Source organism: Coenobita brevimanus, unplaced genomic scaffold, assembly GCF_032717465.1.
Source record: "Coenobita brevimanus isolate Jiangsu-jjx unplaced genomic scaffold, ASM3271746v2 jjx.HiC_scaffold_2551, whole genome shotgun sequence".
Classification (NCBI taxonomy): Eukaryota; Metazoa; Arthropoda; class Malacostraca; order Decapoda; family Coenobitidae; genus Coenobita; species Coenobita brevimanus.
In genome coordinates this window covers 354628-377383 of record NW_027643491.1, presented here as the reverse complement: position 1 = coordinate 377383, position 22756 = coordinate 354628, and positions in this window count along the sequence as shown.

Genomic DNA, 22756 nt, shown 5'->3' with positions numbered 1-22756 from the left:
CAGTAAAAAGAGTACAACAAAAAAGGACGCTCATTCCTACCATGTAACTAAGGCTCATCGAATTTTATGCAATCACGACTTCATACTTCAGTTGCAGGAGTGGCCCAGTTCCCTCAGGTGAAAATAAAGAGACTATATTGTTGACGAGGATAATAAACATGACTCCAGGCTTATCGAGCTGACCTCCCCCATCCTTATAATGTCTAACGCCACTTGATATTGGAGTATAATTTTGTCATCACGCTATTTATCACACATATCCCACTCTCTATATACGCCTATGAACGTGATATATGTGTCTTTCTTTTTCATGTCCATTTCCTACTTGCTTTCTTTCACTTGAAATTACCCGTCCCAGTAACATTCTCTTCTAGGGATTGCCTGCATGTAGACTATGAAAAGTACCTGTCCTGATGTGTGTGTGTGTGTGTGTGTGTGTGTGTGTGTGTATGTGTGTTACTCTGGACATACTTTACAGCCTGTTTCGTGAGGCCCATAAGTCCCACGTGCTACACACCTTCATATATCAACACCGGCACCAATACCCATCATCCACACTGAATACATGCTAGTGGTGTCTCATTCAGGACTGATATAATGATATTAGGGTGAGTGTTTCCATGATATGTCAATATTTGTTTGCAGTGTTGGAAGAATCTCTTTTCAGGAAGTTCATCTCAAGAAACCGCTTCCTGTTAAAGCCTGAACTGAACTAGCGTCTTGTCAGACAGAAGACCATTCTTCCAACCAGTTGCAGATCTATCTATCTATCTACCTATCTATCTATCTATCTATCTCTCTCTCTCTCTCTCTCTCTATATATATATATATATAAACTTGCCAATGAGAGAGAGAGAGAGAGAGAGAGAGAGAGAGAGAGAGAGAGATATGGAGACATTCGGAAGTAAACGGAAGGTTAACTTTAAGACTACCGACTGCACAAGGGTTATAAAAACGGACATTCTTTTACTATTAACTCCCTTACTGCATGGACCGCAAGGGTCGTTGTTACTTCCAAGTCCCCAGCTGCAGTGCTAGGTGAACAGGGACAAGGGAAAAAACAACTGTGTCTAACATTCTGACCGGCCGGTGATTCAAGTTCAGGTTCTTCCAGTTGCGAGATGAATTTGCTAACCAATGCACCACTAACTCCATTTTTTTTTTTTTTTTAACTGACTCTTGCCTCATTCTCTCCTCATTATCCTCTAGTGTTCCCTGCTTTTGTCCCAGGGGGCAGGCTAAATTGGTACCCGCTGTCTCCGCTCTCTCTCTCTCTCTCTCTCAATGCTTAGTCAAAACTTATATCGTTATTACCTGACATACCAAAAGGCTATAATTAACCTACTACACATACAGTCAGTTACTATAACTACTATGCATATGTACAGTATATGGCTAAAGTTACTATAACAGATACGGATGTGACAGTTTACTAGACACAATGAAGACGTTGCATATTGTTAATTTCTGTTTCTGAAATGTAGGAGCAACAGAGTATCTCGTGACCTTTTGGTTTGAAGGAAGTCTGCCCACTATCTTGTCCAGGTGCTTCATCACTGGGAGACGAGGCCATGAACTAATTGAACGTTTTAAGGCGTTCTTTGAAAGTTTTAAGTCATACTTCCTGGTCGTTGGTGTCACGGTAATTTTGCGATGAAAAATTGTTTTTATGGTCCGTAACAGCGATCATACATTATGTAGTTGTACTTCTGTAATATGCTGTAGCGTCAGTGGCCACTGAGAAACACAAGCCATAGATCAGCAGTGTTGTGTTTAAGGGACAGATGCACAAAAGTCACCATAAAAACAAGCTTGATATAGCAAGTGAATCTGGACAAATATACTTGTCATTCTATACATATTGCCACTAAATTCACAAGCAGTCTCAAGCGATACTTAATACACAGGCAAGTACATGGACAAATACACATCTCTCACGCTCACACAGGCAAAGTTACCGAACAATCTTTTGCCAGTAAAATGCAGAAAGGTCAAAGCCACTGTCAGGCACACCTAAACGATTGGTAGGTCTGGTGTTGCTTCCTGAATTTCAACTGAAACGTGCAAACAATTTTTTTTTTTTTTTTTTTATGGTTTAAGGGAAGGAGGATTGTAATATGATGCATTCAGACATCTTCACATCTTCTGTCATCTGTACTTTTGGTAAGATGAAAATACTCGTTTTGTGTGTGTGTGTGTGTGTGTGTGTGTGTGTGTGTGTGTGTGTGTGTGTGTGTGTGTGTGCTCTGCGTTCCCTTATACCTGACATTATACGACATAAAAAAAAAAAAAAAAGAGTGAGGATAAACTTTTTCAAATATCATCGCTTATTTTTTGTGAGGGAGTCGATGTACTGGGAATGTACCGCTATTTCCTTTTTCCCTTTCTTTTATCTTAAATCCCAATTGGAGTTTTGTCAAGAGGCGGACATACGGAAAAAAAACAGACCGAAAACAAAGAAGGATAGGCAAAAACAAAGAGCAAAAATCCTGAAAACTGAAAGTGGAAAGGGAGAAAATGAAAAAGGGCAACTGCAGGCTTTTTTTTTTTTATTATTTTTTTTTTATCCCAGGCTGGTGAGGTGTGGGAGGAGGGCTATAATTGGTTTGCATGTTTCCATCATTGTTCACTTTACTCTGTTCACTTCAACTTGGTCTATAAATGCCATACATCTGTTCTGGATGCAGAGCTGTAGCAAGAGATAAAGGCTGGAGTACGATGCTACTGTAGTCTCGAAGAATGTTAGGGACGTGGTGTACAGCCGAGGTATTGTAATATTCTGCCACTATCCCAAGGGATAGAAGCTGAAAGGGGACGAAAACAACTACTAATTTTATTAAGTGGGTGAACTATGGAAGACGGTACGACAAAAATTAGATGGAACTTTTAGGTAACGAAATATCTTAATACACCCATAGTTGTGACTTTTCCAGTGTTTTAGTCTAGCTGACACTAGACGATTTTATTCAGCTGAGAGTGGGGTCGAGGAAGCCTGGGATATTCTAATACTACTAAAATTGCTAATTCAACTAAAATTAACACAGGAGTCGAGGCAGCCTGGGAGGTGATAATACTGCTAAAATTAACACAGGAGTCGAGACAGCTTGGGAAATGAAAATACTGCTACAGTTAACACTCTGCTATTCTGAACAACTCTAGGACCTTATTCCAGCAGACGGCAGACGAATATATCCATACAAGTTGAGTCACAGGAGCCCGGGTGTGATGAGTGGAAGGAAATTAGCCCTCAAGGTGATTACGTCTAAAATTACGAATCTTGTTCTCTTTGAAAAATACTGAAAAAACTCAGAAAATAGTTAATAACTGATATATATGAGAATGGTAATCATATATTCAATAACAAAGACCCGGCTTGACGTACATTATGCAAACGTGGCCCATAACATTCTGTGTACGGTAATTGATAAGGGTAGCGATTTGACAAGGGACAGAGTTGACTGGATGAATTTTGTACGGAGGGGTGCATGACAAGGGTTTCGGATTTCTTTTAAACTTGACAGTCGTCGAATTAAACAAGTCTAACAGGTAAATATGAAGCTACGTGTGGCATGGCGTACATCTGAGGCTGAGCCAGGATTCCGTGGGCTTGGATGGTGAATGAATGGGTGTGTGGACTATTTCACTGGGCATGCTGTTGATTAGTTCTCCCACTATCATATACTTTCCTTGTCATTACTTTCTGAAATTTGCCTCACCCCACCTGCAGCTGGGGAAAACATGTGGCATAATAATTATCTACGTACACACACACACACACACACACACACACACACACACACACACACACACACACACACACACACACACACACACACACACACACACACACACACACACACACACACACACACACACACACACACACACACACACACACACACACACACACACACACACACACACACACACACACACACACACACACACACACACACACACACACACACACACACACACACACACACACACACACACACACACACACACACACACACACACACACACACACACACACACACACACACACACACACACACACACACACACACACACACACACACACACACACACACACACACACACACACACACACACACACACACACACACACACACACACACACACACACACACACACACACACACACACACACACACACACACACACACACACACACACACACACACACACACACACACACACACACACACACACACACACACACACACACACACACACACACACACACACACACACACACACACACACACACACACACACACACACACACACACACACACACACACACACACACACACACACACACACACACACACACACACACACACACACACACACACACACACACACACACACACACACACACACACACACACACACACACACACACACACACACACACACACACACACACACACACACACACACACACACACACACACACACACACACACACACACACACACACACACACACACACACACACACACACACACACACACACACACACACACACACACACACACACACACACACACACACACACACACACACACACACACACACACACACACACACACACACACACACACACACACACACAACTTGCCTAGTATGTGTAAGAATTTATATGGGCGGCGAAATTTACAAACTGTTTCATTCTGTTTTAACCATAATGTTAATGGCTGAGTATAAGAGACTATTTTGTGTCTCAGTTATGTCCCATCCAGTTCAAATTCGTTAATATATTAGGTTCCAATATCCTTCCGATATTTTATAACCATGGATCTACATTTTTCTTGCCAGCATATACTCGATTCCATCCTAACCGAGAGAGAGCCCCTTGCCACCCTCCTCCCTGGGCTCCCTGCCATCGCTTGTCATCCTCCGTCGCTTTCTACCGTGTTAGCCACTGCCTGCCGCCCCTTGCCACCGCCTACTAATAGCCTAGCCCGACCCTCTGCCACCGCTTGCCATCCCATGCCGCCGCATGCTAGCGCCTGCTGCTCCACCTCCTGCCACCCGTCTCGTCAGGCCCACTGCTACCGCCTGCTGTCTCTTGCCTCGTAAAGCGACCTCGACCTCATACAGTATATCAGGTGTGCCGTCTACCGCCGCCTGTCTTCTGCCTCCCTGAGCCCCCTGTTGCCGTGTGTCATCGCCTGCCGTCCACTGCCTCCCTCTGCCGTTCCATGGCGCTGCCTCCCTAGACTCCCTGTCGCCGACTACCGCACCTTGTTGCGCCGGGTCAGGAGAAATGACCTTATACCACAGGTCACGTGTGTTGGTGCAGCCTCAGTCCAAAGCCGCTGGTCCAGCTTTAAGAAAGGCTTGGCATCCAGGCATTCTGCATCTCCTAAGGATGTCGCCACTTGCCATGAACGTCGGCAGTTACCTGGGAAATTAGGAGCTTCCTGCAGATTACATCGACCCTCCAGGATTTCAAGGCTTGGTATGAGTTCGTAAAAATGCGAGGGTTCCCGCGCTGACAAGGAGGTTTTCACATTTACTGGATATTTTACATTTAGTTGCCTTCAACCTGCCAAGTTCGACCCAAGACTCCTCTGAGTATCTGGTACCATAATTTTAAACTTTCTAATGCACTTTATAAACTTTCTAGAGCAATGGTTATGTATAAAACTGATTGTAAAGTTTATTTTTTTGTTCAATCTTATGGCTATCGAATACTTCACAACCAATCCAATAATTATTAGTGAAATAATGCGACCAAACACTCCCGCAAATAATTAACTCTTAGAGATTCTTTATCGTGAAAACTGATTAGAATCTCCCATAAATAAGACTTCAGGACCCTACCCGAAAGACACCAAAACAGTGTTATGTCGGAGACTGTTACAGCTACGACGGACCTACGCACATTGTCGGAAAACTTATGAAAAATATAATAGGTATTGTGACTTAAAATTCGTCACCATATAAATAATCAATCAATCAATCAATCAATCACTTCCTGTGGCACCCCACGGGATGCATAGGGCCTCAATGAACTCTCTCCACCAATATTTATCTCTTGCCATCTCCTTCAGGTCCCACCAACACTCCTCTCCTGCTTCTCTTTTCATTGTCCTCAACCAGGTTTCCCTTGGCCCACCTCTTCCTCTTCTTCCTCTAGCAATCCACTCTGGCACATCCTGTATTAAACTGCCTTCTTTTCTATATATGTGCCCCAGCCACTTCCAGCGAGACAGTCTCACATATTCATCAGCTGGTTCCACTCTCGTAATATCCCTTACTTTTTTATTTGTAACTCTGTCTTGCCACTTTACCCCAAGAATCCTTCTCAGTATTTTATTTATTGTACTGTACCATGACCCATGCCCATAAATTAAATTTGATCTAACCATGGACTTATAAATTTTTACTTTAGTATGTACCGAAAGCATATTATTATTCCAAACAGATTTCAACATTCCAATAGCTCGCCAAACCTGTCTAATCCTCTCCTCAATTTCATTGTTTAATGATCCATTAGATGTTACAATCATTCCCAGATATTTAAAATTTTCTACCTTCTTCAGCATATTATACCCAATTACACAATCGATTTGGTTCTCCACGTTCATATTAATAATTTCAGTCTTTCCACATTTCATTACCAATCCCACTTTTTCTCCTTCCTCCGCCAGACAATCAAGCACCCTCTGCATCTCGTACATACTTCCGCCAATCAGTACAATATCATAAGCATGGTCCAGATCCATCAGCCTCTTATTTTCTTTCCAGTTAATTCCTGCACCTGTTCTCCTCACAACCTTTCTCATAACATAATCCATAACCAAAACAAACAACAAAGGCAAAAGAACTCCTCCTTGAATCACTCCTGACCTAACTTCAAATGGATCACTCAAAGAACCACCCACCATTACCTTACATGCAGTTTTCTAATATTATTTACAAACTTTTCTGGTATACCATAGAGTCTCATAATTTTCAACATAGCTCCACGTGAAACACTATCAAACGCCTTTTCAAAATCCACAAAACACATACTAAGTGACATTTTCATCTCATTAGCTTGTTGCATTAGATGCCATAAAATAAAAATCTGATCATTACAACCTCGACCCTTTCTAAATCCTGCTTGTTCTTCTCTTAAAATTTTATCGATTACTGGCTCTATTCTGTTCAATAAGATTTTGGAAAAGTCTTTTGCAATTACAGGTGTCAAAGTTATCCCCCTCCAATTGCCAAACACACTTAAATCTCCCTTTTTTGGTATTTTTATAATCACTCCATTTTTCCACTCTTCTGGAATTGCACCATTATCCCATGCCACATTAAAAAGTATCAAAAGCGCGTTCATCAACTCATCATTTTCCATGTAAGTAAGAATAAATAAATAAATAAATAACAATAACGTCAAAATGGGCAAAAAAGTAAAATGAAATGTGATCTCAGGAATTACTAAAGCCACAGCAGGTGTACGCATGCCATTCAAAAGCTCATGAAGAAGAAACTGGTGTTATTTACGTGACTCTTCTGAAAATCAGCCACTATAATGATTATTAAAACGTAGAAAAACGCCAAGTCGCGCACCAAAACTGACTTAAAAACTAATAATACTACTGTGAATCTACCATATCGTTGGAAAGCGTATGGAAAAGTATCACGTGCTATTTATGCGACTTTTCCAAATTCGCCATCAATATCATAGGAAAAGGCCAAAGTGCAAATTAAGGACCAAAAATTAAGAAAACATCGGACCTACTGACATCGTTGGAAACATTGATAAGTAACTGGAGGTATGTGTGTGTTTTTTCTCAACATACCAAAGTGTGAATAAATATCAAGCATGAGAGATGGCACATTTCTTTGTCTAAAATAACATTAGCCTGGTCGCACTCTCGAACATGTTCCTCTCTTTCAAGATCGGCGCTTTTAACTTAACATCTAATTCATTCACTTCGGGGCAGACATTTATTTTATTGTAGTTAACACCAAAACATTTTACTCGTCTCGGGGGAGCCTCTCGAGATCTGATGGTTACGGTAAATACCAAGGATATGTGGTGATCGTAAATATACTATTTTCCCACCAGCTTGGCCCAGGTTTCCGTGGGCTTATTTCAAGTAGCTCTGTGGTAGAAAGACACAGTAGCCCTACATTCTATCCATGGCACATCTTCGTGACTAACATCATGTTCTTGTGTTAAGTTCTTATTACAACTCTGCATTCAAGATGGAGAGATGGCAATTTTTTTGGCCAAGTTAGAGTAAATAGGGCATAGTAAAGATCCTTCATGAATACCACCTCACAGTTAATTTGAGGGATCTGCATACTGACACCATCCCTCACTGATGTAGTGGTCTCATGCTCATCTATAAGTGAACCCGGTGGACTGCAGGCTTAAGCTGCCCTTCTGCAGGCCACAATTCTCCTTTCGATAGGGAGGAAGACAGGGACACAACCGGGCAGTGGAGTCACCCGATCAGTACCGCAACGAGATGGCTTCCGACTACATCACCCCCACTCCTCGTGAAAGATAAATTATACACGGCTGACGTGACACCTCCCAGGCCGCCCACAGCCTTGACATTATAAAACACAGAGCCATGTTTTAGCACTTTTTCAGGTAATCCATTTTTATTCAGCCTTTGTGTGTGTGTGTGTGTGTGTGTGTGTGTGTGTGTGTGTGAGCTGTGTGTGTGTCAGTTGTGTGTGTGTGTGTGTGTGTGTGTGTGTGTGTGTGTGTGTGTGTGTGTGTGTGTGTGTGAGCTGTGTGTGTGTCAGTTGTGCGTGTGTGTGTGTGTGTGTGTGTGTGTGTGTGTGTGTGTGTGTGTGTGTGTGTGTGTGTGTGAGTTGTGTGTGTGTGTGTGTGTGGCCGTGAGACCAACCATTAATCTCAGCTGAGATCTCCTGTGGCGACAAGTGTAATTAATTAAAGGGAGTGGGATTTCGGTATGATGGTGCGAAAATTAGTGTGTCCTTTTATTTAATTAGCATGACTGTTAAAATTAAGGTAGTAATTATATCTAAGGCGGGTTTCAGTAGTGACGATGTGACTGCTGTCTTTTTTTTTTTTTTTTTTTTTTTTTTTTTTTTGCTGGTTCGTCTCTCCATTATAAGGAAGTTTTGTTACATCTACGCTTGTGATGGTTAGGTATATTATGTTTGATTCAGTGTGTGTGTGTGTGTGTGTGTGTGGATGGCTTGGGGTACGAAAACATTAGATTATTCAAATATATTCACACAGGAAAATAACCCGACACGTAATTTGGCACTAACTCATTAATTTACCCCTTCAACTTCAGGACTTTTTAACTGTATTATTTTCAAGCTAAAACATTATTCAGCTCAGAAACTCCTTTGTATAATCACGGGTTTATTGATAGCCTTCATTAACCCCCCCCCCACACACACACACAAAATCTTATTCACATATTATCCTAAAACTTGTAGGATTAAAAGATACCCTTTCTTACAACACTGCTTTTACCTCACTTTTAGCTGCACTAACTCTTAAACAATGCCTTACTTTTCATCCTATGCCCCTCACAACATCACTCCAGCTTTTTCATTAAGCTCACTCACTCACTCACATTCCTTCACAGTGCAAGCTGTACCCACTCTAACTCACTCCCTGGTGCCTGTGAGGGGCGCCTCCACGTGGTGGCACTGACATAATTGGATGTCTCTGCCGCCTGGCCATACAGACGTCCCTCATTTCCTTCTCTATCCCCCACAAGGAGGATAGTGGACTGCCAAGGTTAAATTCAGTCTGCAGTCCACTGGATCCACCTCCAGATATGTCCGAGGTTACAACTACTACTACTGCTACTGTTACTGTTACTACGACTAATACTGCTACTACTACAGCTACTAACTCACTCTCCATTACGTCTTCACTCACTTTTTTTCCTCACTTCCCTCGCACTCACCTTCCTCCTGCACATCTCACTCACTTCACTGCCTCATTTCGCTACAACTCAATTTTCTGTAATTTTCTCATTTTCCCTTCCTTACCTCTCTGTCTGTCTGTCTGTCTGTCTGTCTGTCTCTCTCTCTCTCTCTCTCTCTCTCTCTCTCTCTCCTTCGCTTTCAAACATTCAATTCTCGCTCTTTTCTCAGTCGCTTAACTCACTGGTGCCTAGTGTTCTCTATAAAGGACGGAACTGGACATTTTCTATATCTGATAAAGAAGGGAACCCCAGGGTAGGGAACTGTAAGCTTGGCGACTATGAGCCGGTAGGCGGAGGACGGTACGCTTAGTGCCCTTCCAACAAACTCCCTCGCACGGGAACTCGAGGCACTAATGGGTTAACCTCGCTTTTCTCTCCGTCACTTCCCTTCCTTACCTCTTTCTCACACCTTTGCTTCACTTCTCTCTCCCACTCACTGCCTTCCCCAACGTACCTCTCTCTCACTTGTTAAAGCTCTCATTAGAGAGGGGAAAGCAGACTACTATCGCAGTCGGTTATGTAATAGCAGAGGAAGCACTTCAGCGACATGAAAAATAATAAGAGAAATTATCCCAAACTGTAAAAGTAACTCGGACGGTTACAACTGTGATAATAAAAATAAAGCTGACGAATTCAATTATCATTTTGCAAATGTCGGTAAGAAGACGTATGAACGAACACAAGAAGTCCACCATGGTGAAAACGTGTCAGGTTCTATCAATTCTCCAAATATAATCTCAAGTGAATGTAATCTTTTTAGACCTCATCCTGTAGATACCGACACTATCATTCTTACGATAAAAGGCTTAAATGAGACTCGTTCTGTGGCCTCGGATGGCATTTCACTGAGATTTGTTAAGGACGCACTCTGTGTTATAGCTTTTTACTTAACCTGTATTATCAATACCTCTATCGCAACAGGCATTTTTCCTACAGCCTGGAAACATGCATTGGTACTTCCTCTCTATAAAAGTGGTGATGTAAATGATGTAAGCAATTACAGACCAATCTCACTATTGCCCATTGTCTCTAAAATACTCGAAAAGGTTGTTACCAATCAGCTCATACACTTCTTGGAATCTAACAAATCACTGTCTAATACCCAACATGGATTTAGTCCTAGATTATCCACCGAGACCGCTCTTACTGTCATAACAGATAAAATATATAACAACATGGACTCTAAGCAAGTTACACTGTTAGCCTTGTGTGACCTCTCCAAAGCTTTCGATTGTATTAGTCACGACATTCTTTTAAGTAAATGTGCTAAGCTTAATATTGACTGCTTCTGGTTCAAAAGTTACCTAGAAAATAGGACTCAATCTGTCCGCCTGAGCAACACTATATCTGATAAATTGAATGTAGCTTACGGGGTCCCTCAAGGCTCGATCCTTGGCCCTGTCTTGTTTACCATCTATGTTAATGACCTTGCTGAGAGTATAAATGGATGTTCTTTGGTGCAGTATGCTGATGATACCCAATTTCTCCATGCTGACACTATAAATAATCTCGAGGCTCTTATCTCCAAAACAGAAAGAACCTTACGGATTGCAAAACATTATTTTCTTAGAAATGGACTTATGCTAAATCCAAGAAAAACACAATGTATCTTCATAGGTAATAGACGACTTCTATCACATATTCCTCCTAACACTGTCATAAATTGTTCTGGTGAGCACATTTACCCGAGCACTAGTGTAAAAAATCTAGGTGTCTACATCGACAGATATATGCTTTTTGATGTGCATATTATTGAATTAAATAAGAAAGTCATGGGAACACCTATGTTCATAACTCAAATATGTGAAAACTTTGATAAGTCAGCTCGAAAAATTGTTGTACAGTCTCTAGCTCTTAGCATAATAAATTACTGTATAGGTATATGGGGTACGACAAATGATACCTTACTTCAACAAGTTCAGAAATTACAAAATTTTGCAGCTAAAGTAGCTATTGGGGGAGCAAGAAAGTATGACCATGTAACCCCCATCATAAAGGAATTAAAGTGGTTAAAGATTAAAGATAAACATATTTTTGACAGATGTACCACTGTTTATATGGCTGTCAATGGTTTTTATCCGGAGTGGTATCTAAAGTTGTCCACTGTCACTGAAAACACAGCCAGTACAACAAGACAGCGAAATAACCTTTTTGTGCCTAGAGCCAGAACAAACTCTGGTGCCAGATCCATCACCATACTAGCACCCAAACTGTGGAATAATTTACATACTGATATCACTCATTCCGGAAGCATACATGTTTTCAAATCTAAACTTAGGGAGTTAATTTTAAGTGATTTGTAGTTGATATTATCATGTATCGAATATGACATGACTATTTTTGTCTGTGACTTTGTATACCGATTTGTAAGAATAACCATATTTTATGGAAATAAAGTATTTGAACTCTCTCTCTCTCTCTCTCTCTCTCTCTCTCTCTCTCTCTCTCTCTCTCTCTCTCATGGAAGTGCAGTTTTCAATACGGCCATAGTGGATAAGAACCCAGTGAAGTACGTATGTATGCATGTATGTATGTATCCTACTGGAGCGGTGGTTTGCACAGGCATGTCATGGGCGGGGAGCTCAGAGGCAATTTGTTTATATTTAGAAACAGACACACACACACACACACACACACACACACACACACACACACACACACACACACGCCTTATCGTTCCTATGTTACCATATAATATTAACCCAGATAACGCAAGGTGAGGTTATTCAGTAACTATAAGGCTCTTCATTTAATACGTCGTACAGTATTAGTGCAGCATTTTGGCCATCGTATTGTGAGGTGGGATATTCGATATACGATGGAATCCTCGTCATTTAAGGTTTTTTTCTGCAGGATGAACTAAAGACATTGGGATAATATACACTCTCTTTGTCTTGTTCAACCTACGTAATAGGATATAACCTATGATAATTCCTCTCTCGTACTTGATTTTTTTATTTATAGGATTAACGAGGAAGGTAAGAGTCCCGGAGGATTGGAAGTCAGGTATAATTATTCCCTTGTACAAAGGAAAAGGGGAAAAAGAAGTGTGTGGTAATCATAGGGGCATTTGTCTTCTTAGTATAATAGGAAAAGTGTATGGTAGGATACTTATTGACAGAGTTAGAGAAAGAACAGAGAAATTAGTTGGAGAAGAACAGGGAGGCTTTAGGAAGGGAAGAGGTTGTGTAGATCAGATATTCATTCTTAGATCTTTAGTGGAAAAGTTTCTAGAGAAGGGAAAGAAATTGTATGCGGCTTTCATGGATTTGGAGAAAGCATATGACAGGGTGGATAGACAAGGATTGTGGAAAGTGTTAAGAATATATGGAGTAGATGGGAAGTTGTTGAATGCTGTGAAGAGTATGTACGATGGTGCGAAGGCTGCAGTGCGTGTGGATGGTGAACTAAGTGAATTTTTCTCTTTGAAAGTTGGTTTGAAACAAGGATGTGTCATGTCTCCATGGTTGTTCAATCTGTACATGGATGGGGTAATAAAAGAGGTACAAGGTAGGGTAGTGGATGTTGGAGTGGCCCTGGTGAGAGAGGATAGTGTTTGGAAACTCCCTGTACTGTTGTTTGCAGATGATACTGTGTTGTTGAGTGAAGACGAAGGGGAGCTGCAAGGCTTGGTGGATGAGTTTGAGAGAGTGTGTGAGAAACGGAACCTAAAGATGAATGTAGGGAAGAGTAAAGTGATGGTCTTTGAGAGAGGTGAAGTTAGTGAATGTACAGCAAGGTTAGATGGTGAGGAATTGGAAAATGTGAGTACGTTTAAGTATTTGGGTAGTGTGATGAGTAAGGATGGAGGTTTGGAGTGTGAAGTGCTTGAAAGGGTACAGCAGGGAAGAAAGGTTGCTGGTTCCTTGAAAGCAGTGATAAGAAACAGGGAAGTGAGCATGGAAGTGAAAAAGTTACTACATGACAGTATTGTGATACCAACTCTAACGTACGGAAGTGAAGCTTGGACATTGTTGGAAGGACACAAGTCAAGAGTGAGAGCAGTGGAAATGAGTTATTTAAGAGGAGCCTGTGGAGTCACGTGGAGAGACAGGCTGACGAATGAGGATATAAAGGAGCGTTGTGGTGTGGATGTGGATGTGATAGGAAGCGTTATGAGGAACACACTGAGGTGGTTTGGCCATGTGGAGAGGATGGAGGGCGAAAGACTGACGAAGAGAGTGTATGTGAGTGAGGTGGAGGGGGGAAGAGGGAGGGAGGCCGAGGCTGAGCTGGAGGGATGGGGTGGAGAGGTATATGAGAGAGGGGGGTGTGAGTTGGGAGCAGGGCAGTGAAATGGCGGGGGACAGGGCGACTTGGAGGCGATTTGTTTGTGGCCACCCCAAACGGGATTGAGGCGTCTGGCAATAGATAGATAGATAGATAGATTAACGACACATAGGAAGACCTGGCGCTCTTCTTCCTTGTCCCTCTTGGAAGAAACAAGTCTAAGCTACAGAATCGATCCTAAGTATGTCTAAGAATTCCAGCCACGACTTACATATCATTAGTTCTTCCTAATAAGACATATTCTCATTCAAGGGCTTAGTGGTAGGACTGATTGTGATAGCAAATTACAGGGAAGGGACACTGCAATGAAGTCTCTCTCTCTCTCTCGCTTGCTCGCTCTCTCCCCCCCCCTCTCTCTCTCTCTCTCTCTCTCTCTCTCTCTCTCTGCGATAGTCTGTGAAACTGAAAAGGGATTATAAATCGTACCCGTCTTTGGCTCCTTACCTGTTTTTCATTTTATGCTTTTTACCTTCTCTTTACACTCACTTTCTCATCCACAACACAAATGCCTCACTTTTTTTCCTGACTCTCTCTCTCTCTCTCTCTCTCTCTCTCTCTCTCTCTCTCTCTCTCTCTCTCTCTCTCTTTCACACACACACACACACACACACACACACACACACACACACACACACACACATACACAGATTCTTTTCTTTGCGATGCAGAAAAAATTGACCGTGTGTGTGTGTGTGTGTGTGTGTGTGTGTGTGTGTGTGTAGATGCAGAGAAATTAACCGTGTGTGTGTGTGTGTGTGTGTGTGTGTGTGTGTGTGTGTGTGTTGAACGTAAAGAAGGACCCAAAGGCTGAAAATGGCGGCACAAATCATTCTTTTCTCATTATATATCACTTTTTTTTTTTTTATTCAACAACATACCTCACACACAAAGGCCTTCCAAGACACTAAGTCACATATGCCCACCACACGTCCTGCTTCATCGCCAGAACAGAAAATTTCATGATAGAGCATTGAGAAGAGCAAAGAGGAGTTTAAGACTCTATTACCAGGGAGAAAAAGATATATAAAAAAAAACTTTACCATATTTCCAAAAGCATATACACGTAAGGTCAATGTAAAGAGCTATATTCCCACTTATGTCTGAAGAAATTTGACAAGTAGCGAAATACAGTGACAATCCCATCTCTTCTCGTGGGTGTTTTCAGATGGTTCGACTTTTCCGCTATGTATCCGTTAACTTTGGGGGAGATGATTGTGTGTGTGTGTATAACTGCCCTGACGTTAAATTACGATATTGTAACTTACCTGTGCGTGTGTGTGTGTGTGTGTGTGTGTGTGTGTGTGTGAGAGAGAGAGAGAGAGAGAGAGAGAGAGAGGTACTCTCAGTGTATAATACTCACCACTCTCTCACCTCAGCCAATCAGGACAGCAGATTTACCTGTGAGGGTGAAAAGGTGAGGTTAATTAACACAGGTAAGACCATAAGGAAGCTCCCTGACACCTTTGCCTGAGCGATTTATTTTCTCTACTACCCCTTACACTCCTCTCTTGAGTTATATAAATCCTACCAATATCGCTATACTCTGTACAAAATATGTACCCAGGGATATTAACCAGACGTATCCAAAAGTAAATCGTTAAGGAGGTGTTAGGAAGCCTCCTTACCAGACGAGAATACGGATCGTGGAGTGTGTTTCCTACAGATTTTCGGGGTATGTAAGGTTATACACCCGGGCTTCAGGGAACGGACCGTCTAGTCTATGCTCAAAATCGGACACGTAAATAGGTACAAGAAAATGCAACCCCGATATGCGATTCACGAATTCATTATAAGATATTCCTGTCGGTATTTTTTGTTATTTATATATTTTTATTTTATTAGTTGTGGGGTAGGAATGAGTCTCCTTGGTTACTATATTCGCAGCACACGCTCTAAAGGAGCGTTGTGGTGTGGATGTGGATGTGATAGGAAGTGTTATGAGGAATACACTGAGGTGGTTTGGCCATGTGGAGAGGATCGAGGGTGAAAGACTGACGAAGAGAGTGTATGTGAGTGAGGTGGAGGGAGGAAGAGGGAGGGGGAGGCCGAGGATGAGATGGAGGGATGGGATGGAAAGGTATATGAGAGGGGGGTGTGAGTTGGGAGCAGGGCAGTGAAATGGTGGGGGACAGGACGACATGGAGGCGATTTGTTTGTGGCCACCCCAAACGGGATTGAGGCGTCTGGCAATAGATAGACAGATAGATATAGACGACTCTGAGGTTGTCATTATCGTACCCTGGCAACCTACCATTCAAAAGTGCATCCGATTTCATATATTGTACACGAATCATATTATTATGCACGAATATATTATACACGAACATTATTATACACGAACATATTATACACGAACATATTATACACAAACATATTATACACGAATAACATGTGTCTATATTATACACGAAATCAGACGCACTTTTGAATGGTAGGTTGCCAGGGCACGATAATAACAACCTCAGGGTCGTCCGCCACGACTATACTCAAATCAACTGAGCCGAAAGGAGTCAGAGTTCTTTGCCATGTTACAGTAAACGTACTATAGAAATGATTTTTATGTACAGGAAAATTTGAAAGAAAAAATGAATCTGAAATGACAATGCAAAAGTAAACCAATAAAATTATAAGTAAACAAAAATAGAAAATGGAAATACAGAAATTGGAAGACATCTAGCTATTGGCTGGATTGCTGAGTTCTCTCTCTCTCTCTCTCTCTCTCTCTCTCTCTCTCTCTCTTCACCCGCATACAGCTTCCCATATATCACATGGGGACCTCTATCGTATAAAAAATTGCTCACTTTTTCTATTTCTCTTTTAATTCGTTCTCTTACTCTCTCTTTTATTTCTCTTTTATTTCTCTCTCTGTCATGCTTTTTCACTCTGTCTCTCTCCATATCTGTGTCTCTATCTTTATCTATTTCTTTGTCTTCCTCGCCCTCTCTCTAACTCTGTGTGTTTCAATATATCGATGTAGCTCTCCATCTCAATCTATCTATGTACGGTATCTATCTATCTCTATGCCTGCTCTCTCTCTCCCTAGCCCCTCCCCAGACTCTCTCTCTCTCTCTCTCTCTCTCTCTCTCTGTCTCTCTAAAATATATAAATGTCAATATATATATATATATATATATATATATATATATATATATATATATATATATATGGGAGGGGAGGGACAGTAAATAAAGTGTGGCTGTAAAAATATTGCCTGAAAATTGTTGACCGATTCTAACCATTATTTTAGAAGTTGCCAACCGTCCAAAGTTTAATGACAAACTTGTGTTTGGGGGTGGGGGAGGGGGTGGGAGGCAAAAGGGGGGAGAGGGCTATAGGAATATGAGGGAGAGGAGGAAAGAGAGAAGAGAAGAGGAGGGAATGTGGGACATAGAAGAGATATGTGGAGGAGAAAATGAACGGAAAAAAGAAAAATGGGAGGAGAGACAGAGAAGAAAGAATAGACGGGAGAGAGAGAGAGAGAGAGTTGGAAGTAAAGGAAGACAGAAAAGGAGGAAGGAAGGAAAAAAGGAAGAAAGAGAGGGAACAAAATGAAGACAGAAGATGGAGAGAAAGACGAAAAAGAAGAGGTGGGACATATTGGGAAGACAGAGAAGACAGGAGGAAATGTGAAAGAAAAAGAAGTGGGGCAGAGAAGGGGAAGAAAGGGAAGAGAGACGATTAGGAGAGAATGGGAAGGAAGAGAAGACAGACTAGAAGGAAAGAGAAAGAAGAATGCAGACAGAAGAGGAGGGAAGGATGATAATGAATGGGGCTGAAAGAGAAGACAGAAGAGGAGGAAGGAATAGAAGACGGAGGAGGAGGAAGGAAGAATGAAAAGATAGAAGAGGATGAAAGAAGAAAGAAAACACAGGAGAGGAAGATGGAAGAAAGAGAAAACAGAAGAGGGAGATGGAAGTATAAGACGAGAGAGAGAGAGAGAGAGAGAGAGAGAGAGAGAGAGAGAGAGAGAGAGAGAGTACCCTGCCTTGTACATTGTGAGTGATGAATGGAATTACACACACACACACACACACACACACACACACACACACACACACACACACACGCACACGCACACGCACACGCACACGCACACGCACACGCACACACACACACACACGCACACACACACACACACACACACACACAGATAGATAGTTAGATGGACAGATTGGTAAATATTTTCCACACTGACAAACTTATACCTGAAGCAACCAATGAGAAAGGGAGAAAAAAAAAATAATAATAATAATAACCCGTCCATTCATCCATCATCTAATCCTACATTGCCCCATGAGAAGCGTAGGAACCCGGATCTAGGCAAGTTGGTCCTTACATTTAAGATGAGAAAGAAATATAATAATAATAATGATGATAATAATAATAATAATAATAATCTATCATCCAATTCTATGTCGCCTCATGAGGAGCGTAAGAACCCGGGGCTAGGTAAGTTGGTTGTGACATTTAAGATGAGAGTGACCAGCCTCACTCATCTCTGAGTGGCATTACGTAAACAATAAACCCCAACCATCCCTTGGATATAAACCTTCACCGGTTGAATCCGATTGGAGCGTCTTAATTACCCACTAAACCACCAGACGCCTTAATCTGGTTATATGATTACCACCCAGCATGATAAATGGTTTCCTGGTGTACAGGAAACCATTTGGCTTGTCACTCAGTGTAGAGTCACCCACAGGCAGAAGGAAGAGGAAAGAATGAAGGAAAGAAAGACAGAAGAGGGAGTGTAAAGTCACCCGTAGGCAGAAGGAAGAGGAAAGAATGAAGGGAAGAAAGACAGAAGAGGATGGAAGGAAAGAAGGATGGAGGAGAGGAAAGGGCAGACACAGACACCCGGGAGCAGCATTACACCGAGTGAGTGGATGGTGAGCGCCCCCTACCACTAATAACAATAATAATAATAATGAAAATAATAATAGAAATAATAAGCTCCTACGCTTATGAGGAAACACTTGATGATGAATGAATGATAACAACAGTAGGAGCAGTAGCAGTAACATTAGCAGTAGTAGCTGTAGTTGTAGTAGTAGTAGTAGTAGTAGTAGTAGTAGGAGGAGGAGGAGGAGGAGGAGGAGTACTGTAGTAGTAGTAGTAGTAGTAGCTGTAGCAGTAGTGGCACCGTAGTTGTAGTAGTATCACTAATAATTATGATGATGCTGATTATTTTTTTGTGTTGCTCATGGAGATGATAAAACAACAATAACAAAAATAATAACAATAATAATAATAATCCATAATAATAATAATAATAATAATAATAATAATAATAATAATAATAATAATACTTTCTGGTTAAATCGAAACATAGCAGTATTCAGCAAGTCCTTAATATTCGGTTCTATTTTCACACGATAATTAACTATTCTCAACGCCATTTATACTGACAGTAAGAATATTATCGTCATCCATATCTTAATTTCATCGGGTAAAGAGGCTCCCTAACACCTCTTCCTTAGCAATTTATTTTCCTAACTACCCATTACTATCCTCTTTTTTGCCTTGTTAATCCCTCACTCGTCACTTGTAGGTTAGTTCAAAGTCCTGGGTGATTTTACGGTGATGAATTTGTGCACGTTAACCACAGGTCTTGCCTCTACCACGCCTGCCTTGTCTCTGGGAGGAAGCCGGAGCGCTCCTCGCTCTCCCTCTTGAAAAGACTATGTAAGCAGAATTTGAACTAGACCAGACCTTAGGTAAGGGATTTAGGTCACGTACGCCCTACTTAGAACACATAAAGACTACTGGTAGAACACACAACATACTTACATACTACTGTATTACAAATGGTTACAATTTTCCCTTCCGCTATGGAAAAGTTGTGTCTCCGGACACAACTGGATGAACAAGACATAGGCAGCATAGGTACACAGCGGGTGAAGGCATTAATAATATGGTAAGAGAGGAATTGGACAGATAATATAGTTAGCTCCTGACTACATAGGAGTATAATAATGAAAGGAGTAGTGTGTTTTAATGAAAGCAGTTGGATCCAGTAATGAAGGAAATATATTTACAGTACATGACCATGTTAAAAATGCAATGGAAGTGATAACTATAGTAAATGTAAAATTAGAAACCAAATAATGCATTACAATATAATAAGTAAAGACTTAAGGCATTTCCCTTCTGTTTCCTCTTCTTCCTCTATCTCTCATTTCCCTTTTCCTTCTCTTTCCTTCTCTCCTTTCTCCTCGTTCCTTCCCTTCCCTTTCCTTCCCTTCTTTCTCCTCCTTCCTTCCTCTCTTACTTTCCTTCCCTTCCTTCTTCGTTCTCTTTTCGTCCCTTCTCCTTCACTTTCTTTCCCTCCCCTCTTCTCTTTCCTTTCCTTCCCTCTCTCTTTCTCTTTCCTTCCCTCTCCTTTTCTTTCCCATCCTCCTCTCTCTTCCTTTTTCACATAAACCTTCCTTCCCTCCTCTCTCACGCTTTCTCCTCCTCCTCTCTCTCCTTTGTCTTATACCCTGGCGCTTCTCTATCTTTCCCCTCCCTTGCTTTCAGTCCCCTCCCCTCCCCTCCCCTCCCCTCCCCTCTCCTCACCTCCCCTTCCCTTCCCTTCCCCTCCCTCTTCCATTCTTTCACACTGTCTTTCCTTAGTTTCCAGTTCCTCCTCTTCCTCAATGACTCTTCCATTCTCCTCCCTTCCCATCCCTTCTCATCCCTTCCCTTCTCTTCTCTTCTCTTTCCCTGCCCTTCTCTTCTTTTCTCTTTCCCTCCCCTTCCCTTCCCTTCCCTTCCTTTCCCTTCCCTTCCCTCCCCTCCCCTTCCCTTCCCTTCCCTTCCCTTCCCTTCTCTTCCCTTCCCTTCCCTTCTCTTCTCTTCCCCTTCCTTTCCCTTCCCTTCTCTTCTTTTCCTTTCCCTTTGCTCTCCTTTTCTTCCACAATATTTCTTCATTTCCCTTCTCTTTCCAGTCTTTCATATTGCTCTTCCCTTCCCTGCCCCTTCCTCTTCTCTACAACTATTTCATTCCCTTCCTTCTCCTTCCTGCTAACTATCTTTCCTTCATCTCCCTTTCCTTCCCTTCCCTTCTCCTTCCTTCCCTCTTTCCTCATACTGTTTCCTTCCTTTCCAACTATTTTTTTTCCTTCCCTTCCATCCTCTCCCTTTCCTTTTCTTCCATTTCCTTTCACTTTCCTCTTCTCCCATTATTTCCATCCCTTCCTTCTCCTTAATTTAATCACCGTTTCTTTCTCCTCTTCTTTCACCTTTCCTTTCCTTTCCTTTCCTCCTCTCTTTCTCCTCCCCCCCGTCCTCTCTCACTGGCCAGGTTCGTTCGGAGGTGTGTAGTCGTGTGTGACTAGGGGTCGTTCAGGTTTAGAGTCGTATATAAATCTGTGTTAACTGGAGGTCGTGGTGGTCGTGTCAGGTGGGGGTCGTGTCAGGTGGGGGTCGTGTCAGGTGGGGAGTCGTGTCAGGTGGGGAGTCGTGTCAGGTGGGGAGTCGTGTCAGGTGGGGAGTCGTGTCACACATACAGACTGACAGACAAACAAAGATACATAGATGGACAGATACAGCTAGATGGACAGGCAGACGGGCAAAGACACATAGATGGACAGATAAAGCTTGATGACAGGGAGATGGGCAAAGACACATAGATGGACAGATACAGCTAGATGGACAGGCAGACAGACAAAGACACAGTACATAGATGGACAGATACTGCTAGATGACAGGGAGACGGGCAAAGACACATAGATGGACAGATGCAGCTAGATGACAGGCAGACAGACAATGATACGTAGATGGACAGATAGTTAGATGGACAGGCAGACAAAGATACATAGATTGACAGATACAGCTAGATGGACAAACTGAGAATTACAAAAAAAAACACAAATAGAGATAGACGGAAAGATAGAGACAGACAGACAGAGACAGACAGATACAGAGACAGATAGATAAATACAGAAAATCAAACTCACATTCACACAGGCCGACAGATACAGATACAGACAAATAGAGACAGACAGGTCCATAGAGAGTTTATCTATCTATCTATTGCCAGACGCCTTATTCCTTTATGCGGGGTGGCCACAAACAAATCGCCTCCATGTCACCTTGTCTCCCGCCATTTCACTGCCCCACTTCCAATTCACACCCCCCTCGCTCATATACCTCTCCACTCCACCCCTCCATCTCATCCTTGGCCTTCCCCTCCCTCTCTCCTCCTCCACCTCACTCATATACACTCTCCTCCTCATCAGTCTCTCACTCTCCATCCTCTCCACATGGCCAAACCACCTCAGTGTCTTTCTCCTAACACTTTCTATCACATCCACATCCACACCACAACGCTCCTTCACATCCTGATTTGTCAGTCTGTCTCTCCATGTGACTCCACAGGCTCCTCTCAAATAACTCATTTCCACTGCTCTCACTCTTAACTTGTGTCCCTCCAACAACATCCAAGCTTCACTGCCATACATTAGAGTTGGTATCACAATACTGTCATGTAATAATTTTTTCACTTCCATGCTCACTTCCCT